General features: G+C 40.1%; 1 long non-coding RNA gene across 2 annotated transcripts in view; it reads right to left on the bottom strand.

Annotated features, from left to right (window-relative positions):
* Window positions 1-5,390, bottom strand: part of LOC138798848 (uncharacterized) — a 56,065-nt gene extending 50,675 nt beyond the window's left edge. Inside the window, exon 1 of one of the 2 annotated variants that reach the window (XR_011364187.1) lies at window positions 5,303-5,390. This is a non-coding gene — a long non-coding RNA (uncharacterized lncRNA). Of the gene's footprint in view, window positions 1-4,979; window positions 5,214-5,302 lie in introns of those variants that run through there. The other variant, XR_011364188.1, reaches the window with a different exon arrangement.
* Window positions 5,391-19,525: the final 14,135 nt, after the last annotated feature.

The raw sequence follows: 19,525 nt of genomic DNA on the forward strand, positions 1-19,525 counted from the left end.
TATCTATCTATCTATCTATCTATCTATCTATCTATCTATCTATCTCCTATCTATCTATCTATCTATCTATCTATCTATCTATCTATCTCCTATCTATTATCTATCCCCTATCTATCTATCTCCTATCTATCATCTCCTATCTATCTATCTATCTATCTATCTATCTCCTATCTCCTATCTATCTATCTATCTATCTATCTATCTATCTATCTATCTATCTATCTCCTATCTATCTATCTCCTATCTATCTATCTATCTATCTATCTATCTATCTATCTATCTATCTCTCTCTCTCTCTCTCTATCTATCTATCTATCTATCTATCTATCTATCTATCTATCTCCTATCTATTATCTATCTATCTATCTCCTATCTATCTATCTATCTATCTATCTATCTATCTATCTATCTATCTATCTATCTCCTATCTATCCCCTATCTATCTATCTATCTATCTATCTATCTAGCTATCTCCTATCTATCTATCTATCTATCTATCTATCTATCTATCTCCTATCTATCTATCTATCTATCTATCTATCTATCTATCTATCTCTCTATCTATCTCTCTATCTATCTCCTATCTATTATCTATCTATCTATCTATCTATCTATCTATCTATCTATATACTATCTATCTCCTATCTATCTATCTATCTATCTATCTATCTATCTATCTATCTATCTCCTATCTCCTATCTATCTTCTATCTATCTATCTATCTATCTATCTATCTCCTATCTATCTATCTATCTATCTATCTCCTATCTATCTATCTATCTATCTATCTATCATCTATCTATCTATCTATCTATCTATCTATCTATCTATCTACCTATCTATCTATTATCTATCTATCTATCTATCTATCTATCTATCTATCTCCTATCTATCTATTATCTATCATCTATCTCCTATCTATCTATCTCCTATCTATTATCTATCTATGTATCTCCTATCTATCTATCTATCTATCTATCTATCTATCTATCTATCTATCTATCTCCTATCTATCTATCTATCTCCTATCTATTATCTATCTATCTATCTATCTATCTATCTATCTATCTATCTATCTATCTCCTATCTATTATCTATCTATCTATCTATCTATCTATCTATCTATCTATCTATCTCCTATCTATCTATCTATCTATCTATCTCCTATCTATCTATCTATCTATCTATCTATCTATCTATCTATCTATCTATCTATCTCCTATATATCTATCTATCTATCTATCTATCTCCTATCTATTATCTATCTATCTATCTATCTATCTCCTATCTATCTCCTATCTATCTGTCTATCTATCTATCTATCTATCTATCTATCTATCTATCTATCTATCTATCTCCTATCTATCTCCTATCTATTATCTATCTATCTATCTATCTATCTATCTATCTATCTATCTATCTATTATCTATCTATCTATCTATCTCCTATCTATCTATCTATCTATCTATCTATCTATCTATCTATCTATCTATCTCCTATCTATCTATCTATCTATCTATCTATCTATCTATCTCCTATCTATCTATCTATCTATCCATCCAATTATGTAGAATCAGCTGCTTCTGTTACACAATAAAGGCCTCCTTATAAAATCCAGATGTGATGGGTAACATAATACTGTAGCGCACACACTCGCCTGCGGTACATTTGCTCCGTACACCTATTAAAGAAAACATTCGATTTATAAAAAGTCAGTATGAATTCAGTCAGAACGTATTCCAGAAGATTCCTGACTCACAAACAATCCCAAACAAATGCATAAAATATTTGCTGGACTAGTTGCAGAGCGCTGCATTTATGTATGACTTGATATTTTAAATATTAACCGCATATGAAATGTAAAATATGCATACTTGCACATTGGTAATTTAATTCACAAAAAGCTTTTTTCTTACATCTTTTTTTTTTTATTATTTTTTTTAACCAGTTTGAAGTCATGTTCCTATTAATGGTTTCAGTGAAAAATCTATGCTGGGTTAAAAGACAAGGCAATTACGGCCTACATTGCGATTCTATTCATCTGGCGTTCCTGACGTTGATTAGCTCGGGCCTCTTGTACAATCTGTGTTATCACTGTAACTATGACGGCAAATATGATTAAACTGTCAACATATGCATTGTGCGCCTATAAAGTGAGGTGCCACCAAGCATAAGTATGTAAGTTAAACATAAAATAGAATAAATGATTGTGAACATGTGCATAAAAAATTATACACAAGAAAAAAAAAAAGCAAACTAGACATAGGATAAACGTAAAATGGAAGGCGTTATAGATGTGCCCTAAATATAAATAAATTGATTAAAAAGTAAATAAAAAATAAGAATAAATAAATAAATAAAAAATACCAGAGATATATTGTTGCCTCCGACCACAACAGTGATTGTCAGGGCAAGGAGCCAAGGGCTCCTCACACTGTCAAATACAGTGCCGGATTTACCTGTATGCTTTCCTGATTAGGACTGCATAAGGTTAAGGGGCCAGGTACTTGCCAGGGTGATGACGCCGGCCTGGGGGGCATCTGGAATTTCATCCAGTTTTCTTTTTTCTGGAAATCTGGATACTCCCATATGCTTCTTTGGTGTCATAGTTACATAGTTAATACGGTTGAAAAAAGACACATGTCCATCAAGTTCAACCAAGGAGGGGAAGGGGAAGGGATGATAGGTTCATCTTTACCAGAATTCCAGACAAAAATAGGACAGGTCTTATAATTTGTGGACCTATTTTCCAGAAGGGACACCCTTCAGGAAAAAAGCGGAAAGTTTTCCGTGCCCAATAGAGATTTCCTGATAACAAATCTGGATCAATTTACCGGACTTGGGTATGTTGCCTAATGGCTGATCGGTGGGTAGTTGTATTGAAACTGAGCTGTAGTAACCTGTTGCCACCCCTAGGGCACAGTGTATGGAGCCAAGGTTTCCGGCTTCCATACAATGTTTAATTCCGACTCTGTGGCTGATCGGTGGGAGTGCTGGGTGTTGGCACCCTGATGATCAGCTATTGGTGCCCATTAATAATTTTTATCCTCTAAAAAAAACTCTCAGGCTATGTTCTCATGACTTATTTTTCCATTGGAAAACATCTGCTGTGGATTGAGGGTGGATATTTCACTCTTTATTGCCAATTTTATTATGGACATAGCTCCTTTCAATTGAGCTAATGCCCATCCTGGCTATCTGCACCATAGTTCATATTTAGTCCAATAGGAAGCACAGGCCTGGCACTACTCACTCACTGGTTCAATGTACTTGGTATGGGCTACACTGTAGTATGGATACTAGCTCATCCAGATGGTATTGGAAACGTGGTCCGAAGCAAATACAGCTAGACATTTCCACAGCAAAGAAATAAGGACTCCGGCACTCACCAAACTTGCACCGATATTTGTCTCCCCCTCCCTGCACAAGTTTTCCTGAAGCGTAAATACCAGCAATTTAAGTGAGTCCTTATTTTTTTTGCCGAGGAATTGCATCATAGTTCATTCCCATTAAAAACACCGGAATACTCCCCCCCCCCCCCTCTGCAGTAAGGCCCCTATACTATACATCCTTCTTCCCTCTGTAGTTGTTCCCCCATACTGTATACATCCCCCATCTGCAGGTACCCTCCATACTATATACCTCTCTCCCCCTTCTGTAGTTGGCCCACATACCCGCTATTGAACCCAATATTCAATGTCCCCAACTATGCATGTTCTTACCCCTCCTGCCTCCCCTGCAGCTTGTCTTGAACAGGTGGGGGCAGAGCATAACAAGTCTGGCCCTGATTGGCTGATGCTCAGCCACCCAGTCTCAGGGATCTGGTCAGCTGACTATAACTAGGGCTTCATTTTGGAGTAGGGCTTATATTTCAAGTCTACTTAAAAAAAAAACCTACAAAACGAATGTGGGTCTTATTTTTTTTGTAGGTCTTATTTTTAGTAAGGGGGCCATCATTTTAAATAGATGGTCCCTAATAATGTTCATGATTGTTAGTGACTGTCTATGTTGATGGCCGCCTTCCCCGATATTTTCTCGAAGTGGGAACATAGCCTAACATGGTAATACACTGCTACTCAATTTCTTGCTAACAGGTTCACTTTAAGTAGACCCCTGCCACTGCACATCGTAACTGAGGTGTTCTTAAAGGGGTTATCCAGTGCTACAAAAACATGGCCACTTTCACCCTACTGTTGTCTCCAGTTTGGGTGGAGTTTTGAAACTTAGTTCCATTGAAGTAAATGGATCTTAATTGCAAACTGCACCTGAACTGGAGACAACAGTAGGGGGAAAAGGGCCATGTTTTTGTAGCGCCGGATAACCCCTTTAAGCTGGTGTAGATTTCCATGTAAATCTATGTGAATTCAGCATATCGGGATGGCCATACCCCTTTCATGCACAGCCACACCCTGTGGAAAGCTACACCCACCAATTAAGTGCAACATAGATTGTCAAAAAGGCATCATTTTTATACAATGATGTCCCATATCAGCCAGTGATTGGCTGAGCAGGCAGGGACTGTTCCCATGTGTTGCCTTGGAAACAACAAAATGATTGGCAGGGGACCAGTAGGAGCTGCAGCAGAATTTTTGAGGGGCCTGGGTAGGTAAGTATAATTTTTTTTTTTTAGTAGTATACAAAATTTCAATTCCCAGAATCACAATTTCCTGAGACCCTTTGTTGGATGTGGTGGTAAAAGTCTATAAAACCTATAATAAATGTTATCCATAACCATTTTTTTTTTTTGCGCAAATTGTACCAGATTCAAGATCATTTTTTACCTTAAATCTACCCGATTGTGTAACCGTAGCCTAATAAACTTAAAAACAATAAAAAATAAAATAATAATAACCTGAATGACATAAACATAGTTCATGTACAAAATAAAACAAATGCCTAAACCTTCCCCTTCAAAATACAGAATAAATAGAATCTAAAATATATAAAAAGTAAACCAAACATAAAATAAAATACTAACATAGGAGCTGATCTGTGATGATCTTGGAGCGTTTCTCCGCCATGCTGCCAACTTCACATAACGTACGAAGAATCCAAAGGCACCAGAGTTCCAATAAGTTCAGTTTTTTGGCTTGAAAAAGAGCGGCGGTGGCCAATATGTTGCTATTTATAATGTAATTGACAATAAAGAAGTGGCCTTATTGAAATTCCGGTGACATGGATTCTTTGTACTTATATAAAAGAGAACACAGAAAGGCTATGATCCCAAAATGGAGTTTTCCGTTTGCCATGGAATACATGGTGAAAATCCAACCTTGGATGTCTGTCACATATTTTACTCACTATTGATGAGCATTTTGCTGGGGATTTGGATGCAAATTACCCCTATCCATAGGGCAAATCCAAGTCCTGGCTATTTTCACTTTAGAATACAGACAGCAAGAGGATCAATAAGTAACGTATTTCAATGTGACCTTTGATTTTGTACCTAAAAAAAAAATCTACGCACAAGTTCACAAAGTAAACTATGGAACGAATCATTGAAAACAATGGGGAAAGTATTACACCTGGTTATCACATGTATCCAGCTGGAAAATACATGAAATTACATTACTGGAGCATAGCCTTATAAACAAGCTCATAAACCTAGCAATAAAAAAATAAAAGAATAACAAAAATTAAATTAAATAAGCATAGACCAAGCCTAATATAGAACCAACCTATAAATGTGTTCATAAAAAAAGATAGACTAAATATAGTCCATAGAAATATACAGAAATATGGAGGAAAAAAATACAGGATAGACATAAATGAAATATTAAGCTATATTTTTATTTATTTATTTTTGTAAAAATCTGCCATGAAATATGTGAAAGAAAGTTAAGGCCTACCGCTTTTTATACCTATTTTTATACTGTTTGTTGGAGTTTTGGATGCAACTGGCACCATTCACATCCTGGTTACCAACACATTTTCCAAGTAGAAAACATGTCAATAGGTAATAGTATCTCCTACAATGCAAATTTTAAAGATAAAATATATACACATTGAAGACAATGGGATGTGAATTTCATGTTGTTGTTGTTGTTGTTTTTTTTTTTTTTTTTGTTTTTTAATATTCCATTCCAAAATACATTGTATGAATATATTTTATATATTGTATAATCATACATCTGTAGAACATGAGTCATATCCAAAAACATAATGGGGGGGGGGGGTAAAAGTTATTTTAAAAAAGGACAGTAAGAACAAATAATAATAATAATAATAATAATAATAATAATAATAATAATAATAATAACAATAATAATAATAACAACAATAATAATAATAATAATAATAATAATAATAATAATAAATTATAGCTTAATATGTTGACAACATTTATAATGCAATTTAATAACAAGCATATAATGATCAAAAATTATAAAAAAAATTAAATAAACCTATGCCAAGCATAAAAAAGAACACATTTATATATGTGTTTATTAAATTTAACTAACAAAAAGATAAAATAAATTGATAAAAGTAAAGCAAATTTAATTAATTAAAATTAATAATAATAATAATAATAATAATAATAATAATAATAATAATAAAAAAAACTAGGCCCAACATAAAATAGAACAGTGTACATAAGATAATATAAAAACACTAGTACCTAGTTTGCTCATAACAGAAAAATATAAAATATATATAAAAAAAGTATAAAAAAATAAAAGAATAAAAAGGTAGGCCTCACATAAAAACTTATAAAATGTATAAAAATATGTAAAAAAAAAAGTACAAAAAATAAAGTAAAGCTAGGCCTAAGAATGTTCAAGATCAATAAACGTATCTATATTGTATGTAATTATATAAATCTAACCCAAGCATGAAACATTAAAAAAAGTATAAATCTGAATGTGCCCAATAAAAAAATATAAACCATTAAATTTAGCTCTGAAAAGCAATGAGAACATTATACCCTCTAATTATTTATGGTCAATTATCAATTGCCAGTCAACATTCTTATACTTGAGAATAATTGTGTGTCCGCTGTCTGCCGAGTTGTTGTAATGGAGAGTTTCATCATGGACATGACAGCTTTGAGGCATGTTCTTTCTACCCCAAACAAAGCCCATCTCCTCCTCTCTCTTTTACAATGACACTTCTCAAACCGCGAATAGGGAGTTAAGAAAGGGAGCAATGATGAGTTGACACCAGCATTTTAAACCAATGCTTCCTTTACATTTGGTAATTATCCTGCCGATGGTTTGAATAATATACACAAAAAAAAAATTAAACCATAACAAAAATAATTTTCCAACTGACCATCTTTAACTGACAAATTTTTTTTATTTTTTTTTGAATTTATAACCAGCGAGATATTTATGTCTTTTTTATTGTTATACACTGTTCCTTTATGTCCTACTGAAAAACTCTAAAGGGGACTCTCATTCTAATTCCCATTACAATGCCAAATCATTCTTCCTTACAGACTCTTTGTTATGGGAACCTGGCAATCACAGATGAAAAGTACTAATCAGTTAGAAAAAGACCTACTTTTTTTGTGCACAAAAGTAGCAGTCATAAGAAAAAATACCCATTGGTCATGGGTGAGAAGGAAAGCTTGCCAAGGATTTTACACACAATAGTCTTTAATAAGCCAATTTCGCTTAAAACCTGTGCACTGCGCATGCAAAGGTTGAAGACTTTAAATGCAAAGTCCACTTACATTCAGCAAACAACATATTCATTAGCGGAGGGGTCCGCATGGAAGGCGGCTATTAACCGTTCAATGAGAGTGCATACGGTTCATGTACTTGGGAATCGGTTCATAAGGATTTGTTTATTATGTGTTTGTTTACTATTCTTATATATAGAAGGTTGTCCCATATAAATCATTGTGTTCTCTCTATTTACAGGACTTTACTGGATGTCTTCTACAATACGGGTAAAAAAAAAAAAGACAAACGTTGATGTATGAATAATTTAGGCCTATCAAAAGTCGAAATAAAAAATTCCATTAAAAATATACATGGCGTCTCAAAAGGCGTCTCCTGTTTGTTGTCTGTAAATTTACTATATAGGTTCTAGAAAGTGGTCAAAAGAGTACAAAGCTAGCACCTGCTATATAGGTACAATAAGAAATCTAATAAGTTATCTGTGGTAAAAGTGCCACCATAGATGTGTCAGCAGATCCTCGGAATCATTGGGGATCATGTGATGCAATGGATCTAATCTGTGGCTTCTCCATGTGGACAAGTATAGTCATTACATGTGAATGTGGGAGCAAAGGGCCCAATCACTTCTATGGTTATGTAGGAAGTCACAGTAGTAAGTACTATAGTACATGGTGCTGTATTAGAAACAGTAAGGTTAGTCTATCTATCTATCTATCTATCTATCTATCTATCTATCTATCTATCTATCTATCTCCTATCTATCTATCTATCTATCTATCTATCTATCTATCCATCTCCTATCTATCTATCTCCTATCTATCTATCTATCTATCTATCTATCTATTATCTATCTATCTATCCACATGTCCATCCATCTCTCTCTCCCCCCCCCCCCCCCTCTCTCTCTTTCCCCCACACTGGTTCTCACACCATGTACCACAATACATATACAGCAGTTGTTTTCCCTATTATATTACTGTTATTATATAACATTACTGACAGTACCATGATACCATCCATGGGAATGTGACAGCACATGTCAGGCCGGATGCTGCTATGCTGGAGATCATGACCCGCTTGGTCGGATCACATTTCTATAGTATCACTAATCTGACTCTGGGACTCTCATATTGATAAGGAGCCGCAGTTAATGATCTGTTAATCACTCCATTCCCTGAATGCTGGACTGGATGGAGTCGTCTGCATAGCTGTGGATTACTAGGAGAGATGTTTGGTCTGACGCTCAGCCTGTGTACAGTATCAGGGCTGCAGGCTATCCTTTACTTCTAAGAAAGCTTTTCTAAAGTCTCAGCAGTGAAGTGAGGTTTATAGGCTGCCAATCATCTTCATACTGTCTACACTTGGCCCCTTTAGACAATCCCTTGAAGATAAGTTGATCACCATTATCCTGATCCTAGGGCTCCAGTAATCAGTTGTAATCTGCAAAGTTAGTTATAAGCAAGTGTATCTAGCGCCGCCATTGGGAAAAGCATTACATGTTTATGTTTTGTATGGACCTACGGGGTCCTTTAGAACAGGCTCATTGTAGAAATTGACGGCATACCGCCAGAGTTCTAATGTGTTTTGCAGAAACCTATTGCTATTTTTCATTACTTTTTAAAATATTTTGGTTAAACATCCCTTTAAAGGGGTAGTGCGGTGCTAAAAAATTATTCACAGAATAACACACATTACAAAGTTATACAACTTTGTAATGTATGTTATGTCTGTGAATCGCCCCCTTCCCGTGTCCCACCACCCCCACCCGTTTACCCGGAAGTGTGGTGCATTATACATTACCTGATCCACGCTTTGGCTGGACGTCCGAAGATGACGTCCTGGCACAAGATGGCGGACATGTGCGACACGGATCAGGTAATGTATAATGCACCACACTTCCGGGTACACGTGCGGGGGTGGTGGGACACGGGAAGGGGGACATTCACAGACATAACATACATTACAAAGTTGTATAACTTTGTAATGTGTGTTATTCTGTGAATAATTGTTTACCGCCGCACTACCCCTTTAAGGAATGAAATATACAAAAATTAGAACAAAAGTATGCAATAGGTGATTCAGACACCATTCGCTTCTTTAGAGTTGGAGGTACCTGGTAAAATGCTCAAGTCTCCCATTGATTTCAATGGGGTTCGTTACTTGAGTCAATTGCTCTAGTATTGAAAAATACTCAACTCTAGTAACGAACATTTAAGTATTAAAGGGTTGCTCAAAATTAACCCTTTCACGACCATGGGTCATTGATTCCTCAATGCCCAGGTTGATTTTGGATGTCCCCTGCCGCTGTACACAATCTTGTGACAATCTTGTGCCTCCGTAGCCAGGAAACTGGAAGCCTGAGGCTTCCGGTATCCATGGCTACCATCAGGGCTCTGTGATCACTTTGCAAAGCCCCAATGGATAGCGGACAGAGAATTCTCCCTCTGTAGAGGGAGAATTCTCTGTCAGGAGCCCTATAGATGCTGCGGTCGTGCTGACCACAGTATCTATAGGGTTAACTCTCAGCACCGGAGCACGGAGCTATGACTGATAGCCGGGACCGGCCGTGGATGACACAGGTGCAGCTTCTGTGCCTGTGTCATCCAGCAGCGTAAATTAACGTCGCTGCAGCATCAGGCCTAGGCTGCAGCGACATTAATTTACTGTGCAGCGGCGGGAGGGGGTTAATAGCAATGTTTTTATTATTATTATTATTATTATTATTATTATTACTATTACTATTGTGCTTGTGTTACATGAATCTGTAGGGAGTTCCAACGACGCCATATCTAATGAATTGGCTCGGTCGTGTAAAAATCCTTCCACTTCCCAAGGGTTCTGATTCCCTGGTGAGGTCTGGAGTCCGGAGACTCATTCCTGACTTCTCTGGGGAATCGGAAGACTTAGAAAATTAAACGACCGAATGAATCAATGACAAATCTTACTGTAGAGTCTCTGAACTTTAATTATAGATTCAATATCTAGATTCTAGACCTCCCACAATTCATGTTGCATCTGTAAAGGAGCCTATACATCTTCAATAATGACAATGATCTCTCCCGTCCTCCCCAATGTTTCTGTATTCTCCGAGTAGAGGGATAGATCATAGCCAGACTGCTCTGGTGGCGGTTTAACTCTCTGAGAACAAAGGGGTTGGATATTGAAATTGCATAATGCTCGACCCTTATTCCGCCACTAGTTTAAAGGGGACTAGTATTTCTTGTATCAGAGTATTTCCAAGATGTGTGCAACATAAAGGTAATACCTGCTGTAGTTACTCCAAGGTCTGTTCTGGAGGCCAGGTCCCTTGCACGGCACTCTACGTTTCGAGTTTATTTTCAGCTTTCAGCCTAGCTATGTCAGCCTAGAAAACCTAAGCGGGAAACTACCATAAAAAGGGCAAAACCTTGTCTATGTCTGGGGTGACTGAGTTAAACAAGCTGCTATTCAGGACCTCCTTCAGCTGACTGGACTCTTGGCAGTGGAGCAAACACATGAATGTTCAGCGTAGCCAACATTCCTGGATTCTCCAAGAGGGGGGATAAATCATAGCCAGACTGCTCTTGTGGCGGCTTCTATCTCCGAGGACAAAGGGGTTGGATAGTGAAATTTCATCAGGCTCGACTGTTATTCCACTAACATTATCTGTTAATGGAGTCTCAGAAGGCCACCACCTGCGTAATGTCAATATTTCCTATAAGGAAAAAAATGGTGGGGGACCTACGATGATGATCATAATTTTTGTGGATGTTACTGTAATGGGAAGGAGGGCAGCACAGCCCTAAACGGAACCAATTCCACTGTCCTTACCTACTTGGACGATCCACCCTTACTCGCATCTTACAACTAGGTGAAAGTTCCCAATCTAAGTGTATGGGACTACAGTACACAGTGGAAACCAGACCAGGTCGGAAGCAGATGGAATGTTTCCAAAGTGGCCAAATATTAGCAAATATTTGCCCATAAATATATGAACCCCTATACTTCATAGCTGGTGAGAGACCCCTTATTATTTCTCTAGTAATCCAACATTGCCGTAACAAGCAATTGCTTAATGTGACAACTATGAGAGGTGAGTGTCAAGGTCTCCCGAGTTCAGAGGTCATGTTACGTCGAGCACATGATACACTATTGTAAATGTAAACCATTCCTTAGCAGATGTGTTTTTTATGAACCAATTCACAGCTTGAAAGTGATACGGGGACTGTTTGTTTACCAAAAATGTAATTTTTGATGTATTAACTCTCTGTTTTAAGGAGAAACGTGGGAGAGAGCAGGTCGGGAGGTTCACGGCCTAAACGTCCGCTCTGAGATGAAAAATGTAACGTGTCAGAATCAATTCTTCAAGTGTAATTGGGGATTTACAAAAATTTCTGTACACAATTAAAGGGCTGAGCCTTGTGGAAGAAGTCTGGGATAACTTTATAAGGACTCATTCATAAGGCTTGGTTGCAGTGTCCCAGAGCGGGTGTGCCACTGCTACTCTACACACCTGTTGTCTGATACCAGTGTAAGGTATGCTATGGGCTGAAGGCTTGAACTTTGCCACCACTTGGTGTCTCACTATATTCTATGCACTTAGCACAGCTGAAGGACAATTTATGTGCCATTCATTCTTATTATGCCACTGTTATGTGACATCAACTCTCCAATCCTTGAGCTGGGTACTTTGCAACACTTACACCTATCACAAGCCTAGGTTAGGGCCCTCCAGAGAGTTCTTGGCCAATCCTGAGCCCACGGTCAAGTATAAAAGGTGAAGTAAACTAGTTTGAAGAGGGTAGTCAGAGTATTTCCAAGAGAGTGTGCAACAGAAAGTTAGTTCCTGCTGAAGTTACTCCAGGGCCTGGCCCGGAGGCCAGGTTTCTAACACGGAACTTTATAATTATGCTTATTTTCAGAATACAGCTTTTAGCTTAGCTATGTCAGGCTAAAAAACCTAAATGGGGTAAATACCACAAAAAGGGCAAAACTTGTCTACGCCTGGGGGGACCAAGTTCTACAAGTTGCTATTCAGAATGTTCTTTAGCCTACCGGACTGTCTGCAGTGGAGTAAAGAGCAATTAAAGCTGACATACTCCATTGATCCTTGCTTGGCCGTCTCGGATAATCTTGAGTGGTTAGTTATATTTGGTTGTGCAAGCCCAATGGATGGTAGTCTCTGAAATTGTAAGTACGGGTTTTTATTCAGCCAGGTCACCCTGACCGGGTTACTGCCCCATTATGACTAAAAAAAAAAAAAAATGGAAGAGGTACCCAGTAAAAGCTTAACTGTACCTCACATTTCATATGGAAATATAAGGAAGCACAAATCTTTAATTACTCATATTTGGTGCCTCTTATTCCAGTATAACTCAAATTCCATATCTCTATACTAAGTAAGAGAGAGTACAAGTACCAGTACAAAACAACTTTGCTCTGAATTTCAGTAAATTGTCCAAAATTTACATTTTTGGGAATCAGGGCTCCCTGCTCTTATACACAGAAGAGTTGATGCCTTATGCAATGCCCCTTATACTCACTGCGCCAAAAGGGTAGAGATGTGCGCAACTTGACATGCTTGAATCCAATTGATCGGCATTTGATTACCGGTGGCTGAAGAAAATGTATGGAAAACATTGATTCTCCCCAAACTCCCAAGGGCTGCATCCAACTTCTCCAGCCACCGGCATTCAAATGCTGAACGATCAGACTCGATCATGCTCAAGTTCCACTCATCTCCATTGCACGGTAAGGCTTACAGCATTTGCCTCTCTGCTTAGTGTACAGGAGCATGGACTCCTGCTTTTTTGACATGAGTCCATGCTCCTCTACGCATTCAAATTCTTTAACTATCACAAAACTTTTACTCCCATCATGCCCTAACAATTGTAGCTGAAGTTTGGCAATAGCCACAAGTTAGCAAACATTGGCTTTAGGGATTGTAAGTAACATTGGTGCACTGCGTTATGCCTAATATAAGTCCTGCCAGTATGCCCATTACATGTCCCATCAAGCCCTTTTACTAGCCATAACACAATGTATGGCACGCACCTAGAATATTCTCTTAAAGTAAGAGCCTAAGGGCCCTATTACACGGATTGATAATCGGCTGAATCGGCCCTATCCGGACAATTATCGCTCTGTGTAATAAACACAACGATCAGCCGATGACAATGATCATCGGCTGATCGTTGATATAGATTTTGATCTATAATAGTCGGGCACCGACCGTGCATCGCTACGTGTAATAGCGGTGCGCGGCCGGCAACTGACGATTTCCAAACTCTATACATTACCTATCCAGGCTGCAGGGCTCCTCTTGCAGTCTTCTTCTCCACGGGTCCCGCGTGTTGCAGTTTTAGAGCGGCCTGTCTCAGCTGACAGGCCGCTCAGCCAATCACTGCCCAGGACTGCCGCCGCGGCCACTAATTGGCTGAGCAGCCTGTCAGCTCAGATAGGCCGCTCTGGAGCTGCAGCGCGCGGGACTCGGGGAGAAGAAGACCGCAAGAGAAGCCCTGCGGCATGGATAAGAAATGTATAGAGTTTAAGCAAGGGCTGTAAGGACATCGGTAACAATGTCTGTGCAGCCCTTGTTAAATGGTTATCGGGGCCAGTAAACGAGCACCGGTCTAGCAGATCGGCGCTCGTTTACATTTATTATCGGGCCCCCATCAGCCCGTGGAATAGGACCCTAAGAGTCTTATTTTGTTTATAAGAGTAAAGCCAAGAGAACACTGTTATTTGATCTGTAAAGTTCAGTCCTCTTTATCTTGTTTATTACTTTAGTGCTTCTATCGTATCCCATGTAAATCCTGCAGTCAGTAAACATGCTCTGTCTATGTTACTTTATACAAACTTTGGTTTGTGTTCACAACAGCAACAGAGACATCTACAGGCCAGAATGTGCAACTACACCACCCTGAAGAATGCCGAACGTGCCTCTGAGCATAAGATCAATTTCAATGGCATTCATAGGAATAGAACAGAAAGCAATTAGAGTAAAAAGCTTTATTGTCAGACTTTAAATATCACAACTGCAATCCTCTTGGATAAGAAAACAATGGGTTTAGGCTTTACAATCCCACAAGTATTTTCATTTATACTTATTTATAAGATATACAGCAGATGGATGAAAGTCTCTGCAAAGTCTAAACCCTAAGCTCTCATTTAAAATATCATACATTATATAGGAGAAGACCATGTTAGTGCATCGGAAATAGTAATTCCTAGAAGTTAGTGTAGTCTGGAGCGTCACTTATAACAGCAGTCTGGCTGTATAGTATGGAGCCCAATATAACAGCAGTCTAGCTGTATAGTATGGAGCCCCCTATAACAGCAGTCTGTGTAGTCTGGAGCGCCACCTATAACAGCAGTCTGGCTGTTTAGTCTGGAGCCCAATATAACAGCAGTCTGGCTGTGTAGTCTGGAGCCCAATATAACAGCAGTCTGATTGTACAGTCTGGAGCCCAATATAAGAATGGTATGGCTTTGTAGTCTGGAGCCCCCTATAACAGCAGTCTGGCTGTGTAGTCTGGAGCCCCCTATAATAGCAGTCTGGCTGTGTAGTCTAGAGCCCCCTATAATAGCAGTCTGTGTAGTCTGGAGCCCCCTATAATAGCAGTCTGGCTGTGTAGTCTGGAGCCCCCTATAATAGCAGTCTGGCTGTGTAGTCTGGAGCCCCCTATAATAGCAGTCTGGCTGTGTAGTCTGGAGCCCCCTATAACAGCAGTCTGTGTAGTCTGGAACCCCCTATAACAGCAGTCTAGCTGTATAGTGTGGAGCCCCCTATAACATCAGTCTAGCTGTGTAGTCTAGAGGCCCCCTATAACAGCAGTCTGGCTGTGTAGTCTGGAGCCCCCTATAATAGCAGTCTGGTTGTGTATTCTGGAACCCCCTATAACAGCAGTCTAGCTGTGTAGTCTGGAGCCCCGTATAACAGCAGTCTGGTTGTGTAGTCTGAAGCCCCCTATAACAGCAGTCTGGTTGTGTAGTCTGAAGCCCCCTATAACAGCAGTCTGGCTGTGTAGTCTGGACCGCCCCCTATAACATCAGTCTAGCTGTGTAGTCTGGAGCCCCCTATAATAGCAGTCTGGCTGTGTAGCCTGGAGCACCCCCTATAACAGCAGTCTGGCAGTGTAGTCTGAAGCCCCTATAATAGCAGTCTGGCTGTGTAGTCTGGAGCCCCCTATAACATCAGTCTAGCTGTGTAGTCTGGAGCCCCCTATAACAGCAGTCTGGCTGTGTAGTCTGGAGCCCCCTATAATTGCAGTCTGGTTGTGTAGTCTGGAGTGTCCCTTATGACAACAGTCTGGCTGCGTATTCTGGAGCCCCCTATAACAGCAGTCTGTGTAGTCTGGAACCCCCTATACCAGCAGTCTAGCTGTGTAGTCTGAAGCCCCCTATAACAGCAGTCTGGTTGTGTAGTCTGAAGCCCCCTATAACAGCAGTCTGGTTGTGTAGTCTGGAGCCCCCTATAACATGTCTGGTTGTGTAGTCTGGAGCCCCCTATAACAGCAGTCTGGCTGTGTAGTCTGGAGCCCCATATAACAGCAGTCTGGCTGTGTAGTCTAGACCTCCCCCTATAACAGCAGTCTGGCTGTGTAGTCTGGAGCCCCATATAACAGCAGTCTGGCTGTGTAGTCTAGACCTCCCCCTATAACAGCAGTCTGGCTGTGTAGTCTGGAGCCCCCTATAACAGCAGTCTGGCTGTGTATTCTGGAGCCCCCTATTACAGCAGTCTGTGTAGTCTGGAACCCCCTATAACTGCAGTCTAGCTGTGTAGTCTGGAGCCCCGTATAACAGCAGTCTGGTTGTGTAGTCTGAAGCCCCCTATAACAGCAGTCTGGCTGTGTAGTCTGGAGCCCCCTATAACAGCAGTCTGGCTGTGTAGTCTGGAGCCCCCTATAACAGCAGTCTGGCTGTGTAGTCTGGACCGCCCCCTATAACATCAGTCTAGCTGTGTAGTCTGGAGCCCCCTATAATAGCAGTCTGGCTGTGTAGCCTGGAGCACCCCCTATAACAGCAGTCTGGCTGTGTAGTCTGAAGCCCCTATAATAGCAGTCTGGCTGTGTAGTCTGGAGCCCCCTATAACATCAGTCTAGCTGTGTAGTCTGGAGCCCCCTATAACAGCAGTCTGGCTGTGTAGTCTGGAGCCCCCTATAATTGCAGTCTGGTTGTGTAGTCTGGAGTGTCCCTTATGACAACAGTCTGGCTGCGTATTCTGGAGCCCCCTATAACAGCAGTCTGTGTAGTCTGGAACCCCCTATACCAGCAGTCTAGCTGTGTAGTCTGAAGCCCCCTATAACAGCAGTCTGGTTGTGTAGTCTGAAGCCCCCTATAACAGCAGTCTAGCTGTGTAGTCTGAAGCCCCCTATAACAGCAGTCTGGTTGTGTAGTCTGAAGCCCCCTATAACAGCAGTCTGGTTGTGTAGTCTGGAGCCCCCTATAACATGTCTGGTTGTGTAGTCTGGAGCCCCCTATAACAGCAGTCTGGAGCCCCCTATAACAGCAGTCTGGCTGTGTAGTCTAGACCTTCCCCTATAACAGCAGTCTGGCTGTGTAGTCTGGAGCCTTCTATAAGAGCAGTCTGGCTGTGTAGTCTGGAGCCCCCTATAACAGCAGTCTGGTTGTGTAGTCTGAAGCCCCCTATAATAGCAGTCTGGCTGTGTAGTCTGGAGCCCCCTATAACATCAGTCTAGCTGTGTAGTCTGGAGCCCCTATAACAGCAGTCTGTCTGTGTAGTCTGGAGCGCCCCCTATGACAGCAGTTTGCCTCCCATAGAATTTCATTGTTAGAAAATATATGGCTCTGGAGTGACAGGTAGGAAAAATACAAAATAAAAATCTTAAAACCCAAACCTTGCTGAGACAGCAAATACTAAGTAACAGTTCTGTTTTTTTTTTTTTTTTCAATGTTATTTACTTTGATAAAAAGAAAGAAAGAAATAAAAAAAAAAGAAAAAAAAAAAAAGAAAAGAAAATAATTAACAGATGCAAATGAGATGAGTCATTAACATATTAGGGTGTGGAAAAAGAGATTAGTGATCAATGTTAGCACAAAACACTTCCTAAACAACTTTTTACACTTGTTGTTAATGCCGACATCGAAAAATGCCGACACCAAATAAACACTCGTTTAATCCGGAGAAGATTCCTATTAAGAACATTTACCAAGTTGTAAATTAAGGAGGTCAATGACTTTGTTCTCAAAACAGTGGTTTCCTGAAGTGTGAGTTACCTGTCCTGACTAAAAGAAGGGGAGTAAAAAAAACAACAAAAAAAGATAAAAGATAGACATAAACTAAAAGGAGTCATACAAGAGAGTAGATACTAAGATTTGGTCAAGATGTCCATCTTTGCACCACCTACAAAACGACCCATAACTAGTGTTGGTGCAAACTTGCCAAACTCTTCGGGTTCGGTAACATTTTCCGAGCCTGAACGGTCTGTATTTTAGCTGGCTGGAGAAGTTGGATGCCATGTTTTCCTGGCAGCCCTAGCGTGGCATCCTACTTCTCCAGCCACTGGTAATCAAATGCCAAGGGTTCAGGTTGAACAATCCCATCTAATATCTTTGATGACTTCCCGACTTTACCATTAAAGCAGATGTAAAGAAGGAGGAGGATTGAGCATTTTGGACTTCAATTTTTATTCTTCTGGAGGATAAGCCCCCATCATAGTTGTCTGCCAGCAGGTTTCTTTCCTTCTATGTTTGAAAGTATATGCACACATGACCCAGAGTGCACACGTATGTGGGGATCGGGAAAGACGGCTTTTGGCTTAAGGAACATTTGGCCAACAGTTCTGTTATGTGTACGGGAAGCTTTAAGGCCAATAACCAATTTTAAGCTGGGCTGATAAGTGTTTGGTTTCCATACTTTGGATGGACTCCATGGCATGTCATTTATCAGATCAACAGCCGACATAAAGACTTCTCCAGTTAGATGCCTGAAAAGTGATGAATCGATGCAATGTTCCCAGTGAGACTTGGGGTTGATGTTATAGTGGAGATATGGTGGAGGCGCTGAGTGGGGATGCTGATGGTTTATCATCAGATACCAGAAAAATGCTAAAGACGTTAAGGGATTACAGTGAACTTGTGGTCACCATTGTTGTTTATAGGAGCAGAGACTTCCAGAGATCTGTTATTGAGATCAGTTACCCTAATAGTTGTGGTGTGAGTTATTCCCAGTGGAGAACAACATCACGCTGAATTACCGAGAAGCTGTAGACTTGATGAGGAGATAGGATCTTTTCCATAAAGTCATTGTCATCGGTTTTCCCATTTGTGACTAGCAGAAGGCGGAGAATGCTGCTTTCACTGAATTATTCATGTTTTTCCTTCTTGCACCTTCCAAAATGAATGGTGTAGTGCATGGAGCTAAGCAATGCTTCATGAATAATAACAGAGACAGAGTTCATGTTGGCATCCTGTTTGTAACGCCATCAGCTGCCCCCAGGCAGATATAACTGCCAGCTCACCCAGCCCAGGCCTTCTCCTTACTTGCTTGTCCTTCGGTGTTTGCCACCAGGCCTGCAGGGTGTGTGCACTCTTAAAGGGACAGTGTGCACACTCAAAGTCTTTCCCCGGCTAATCACTATCCAGCAGCATCTTTTTTTACCACACCCTCCCCTTCCTTGCCTAAGCAAAGGGTCCTAGCCTGTCTAGTGTTCCATGTAAGGTATTGCCCCTTTCTGTGTATGACTGCTCACCAGAGAAGCTTGAAGCTGTAGGGACAACATCTTCCACAAGGCTCCTCATATGGTGAGGAGAGACTTTATGGATCTCCTTGGCCTGAACCTGGACTTGTCTCTGGCTGACCTCTTAGTTTCGACTGGTGTCCTCTGGTCCCCTGGGATAGCTGCTAAACCCACCAGGCTCTTAGATGTAGAATCCTGGTGTTCGCTAGCAACAAATT

This window comes from Dendropsophus ebraccatus, chromosome 8, assembly GCF_027789765.1.
Source record: "Dendropsophus ebraccatus isolate aDenEbr1 chromosome 8, aDenEbr1.pat, whole genome shotgun sequence".
Lineage (NCBI taxonomy): Eukaryota > Metazoa > Chordata > Amphibia > Anura > Hylidae > Dendropsophus > Dendropsophus ebraccatus.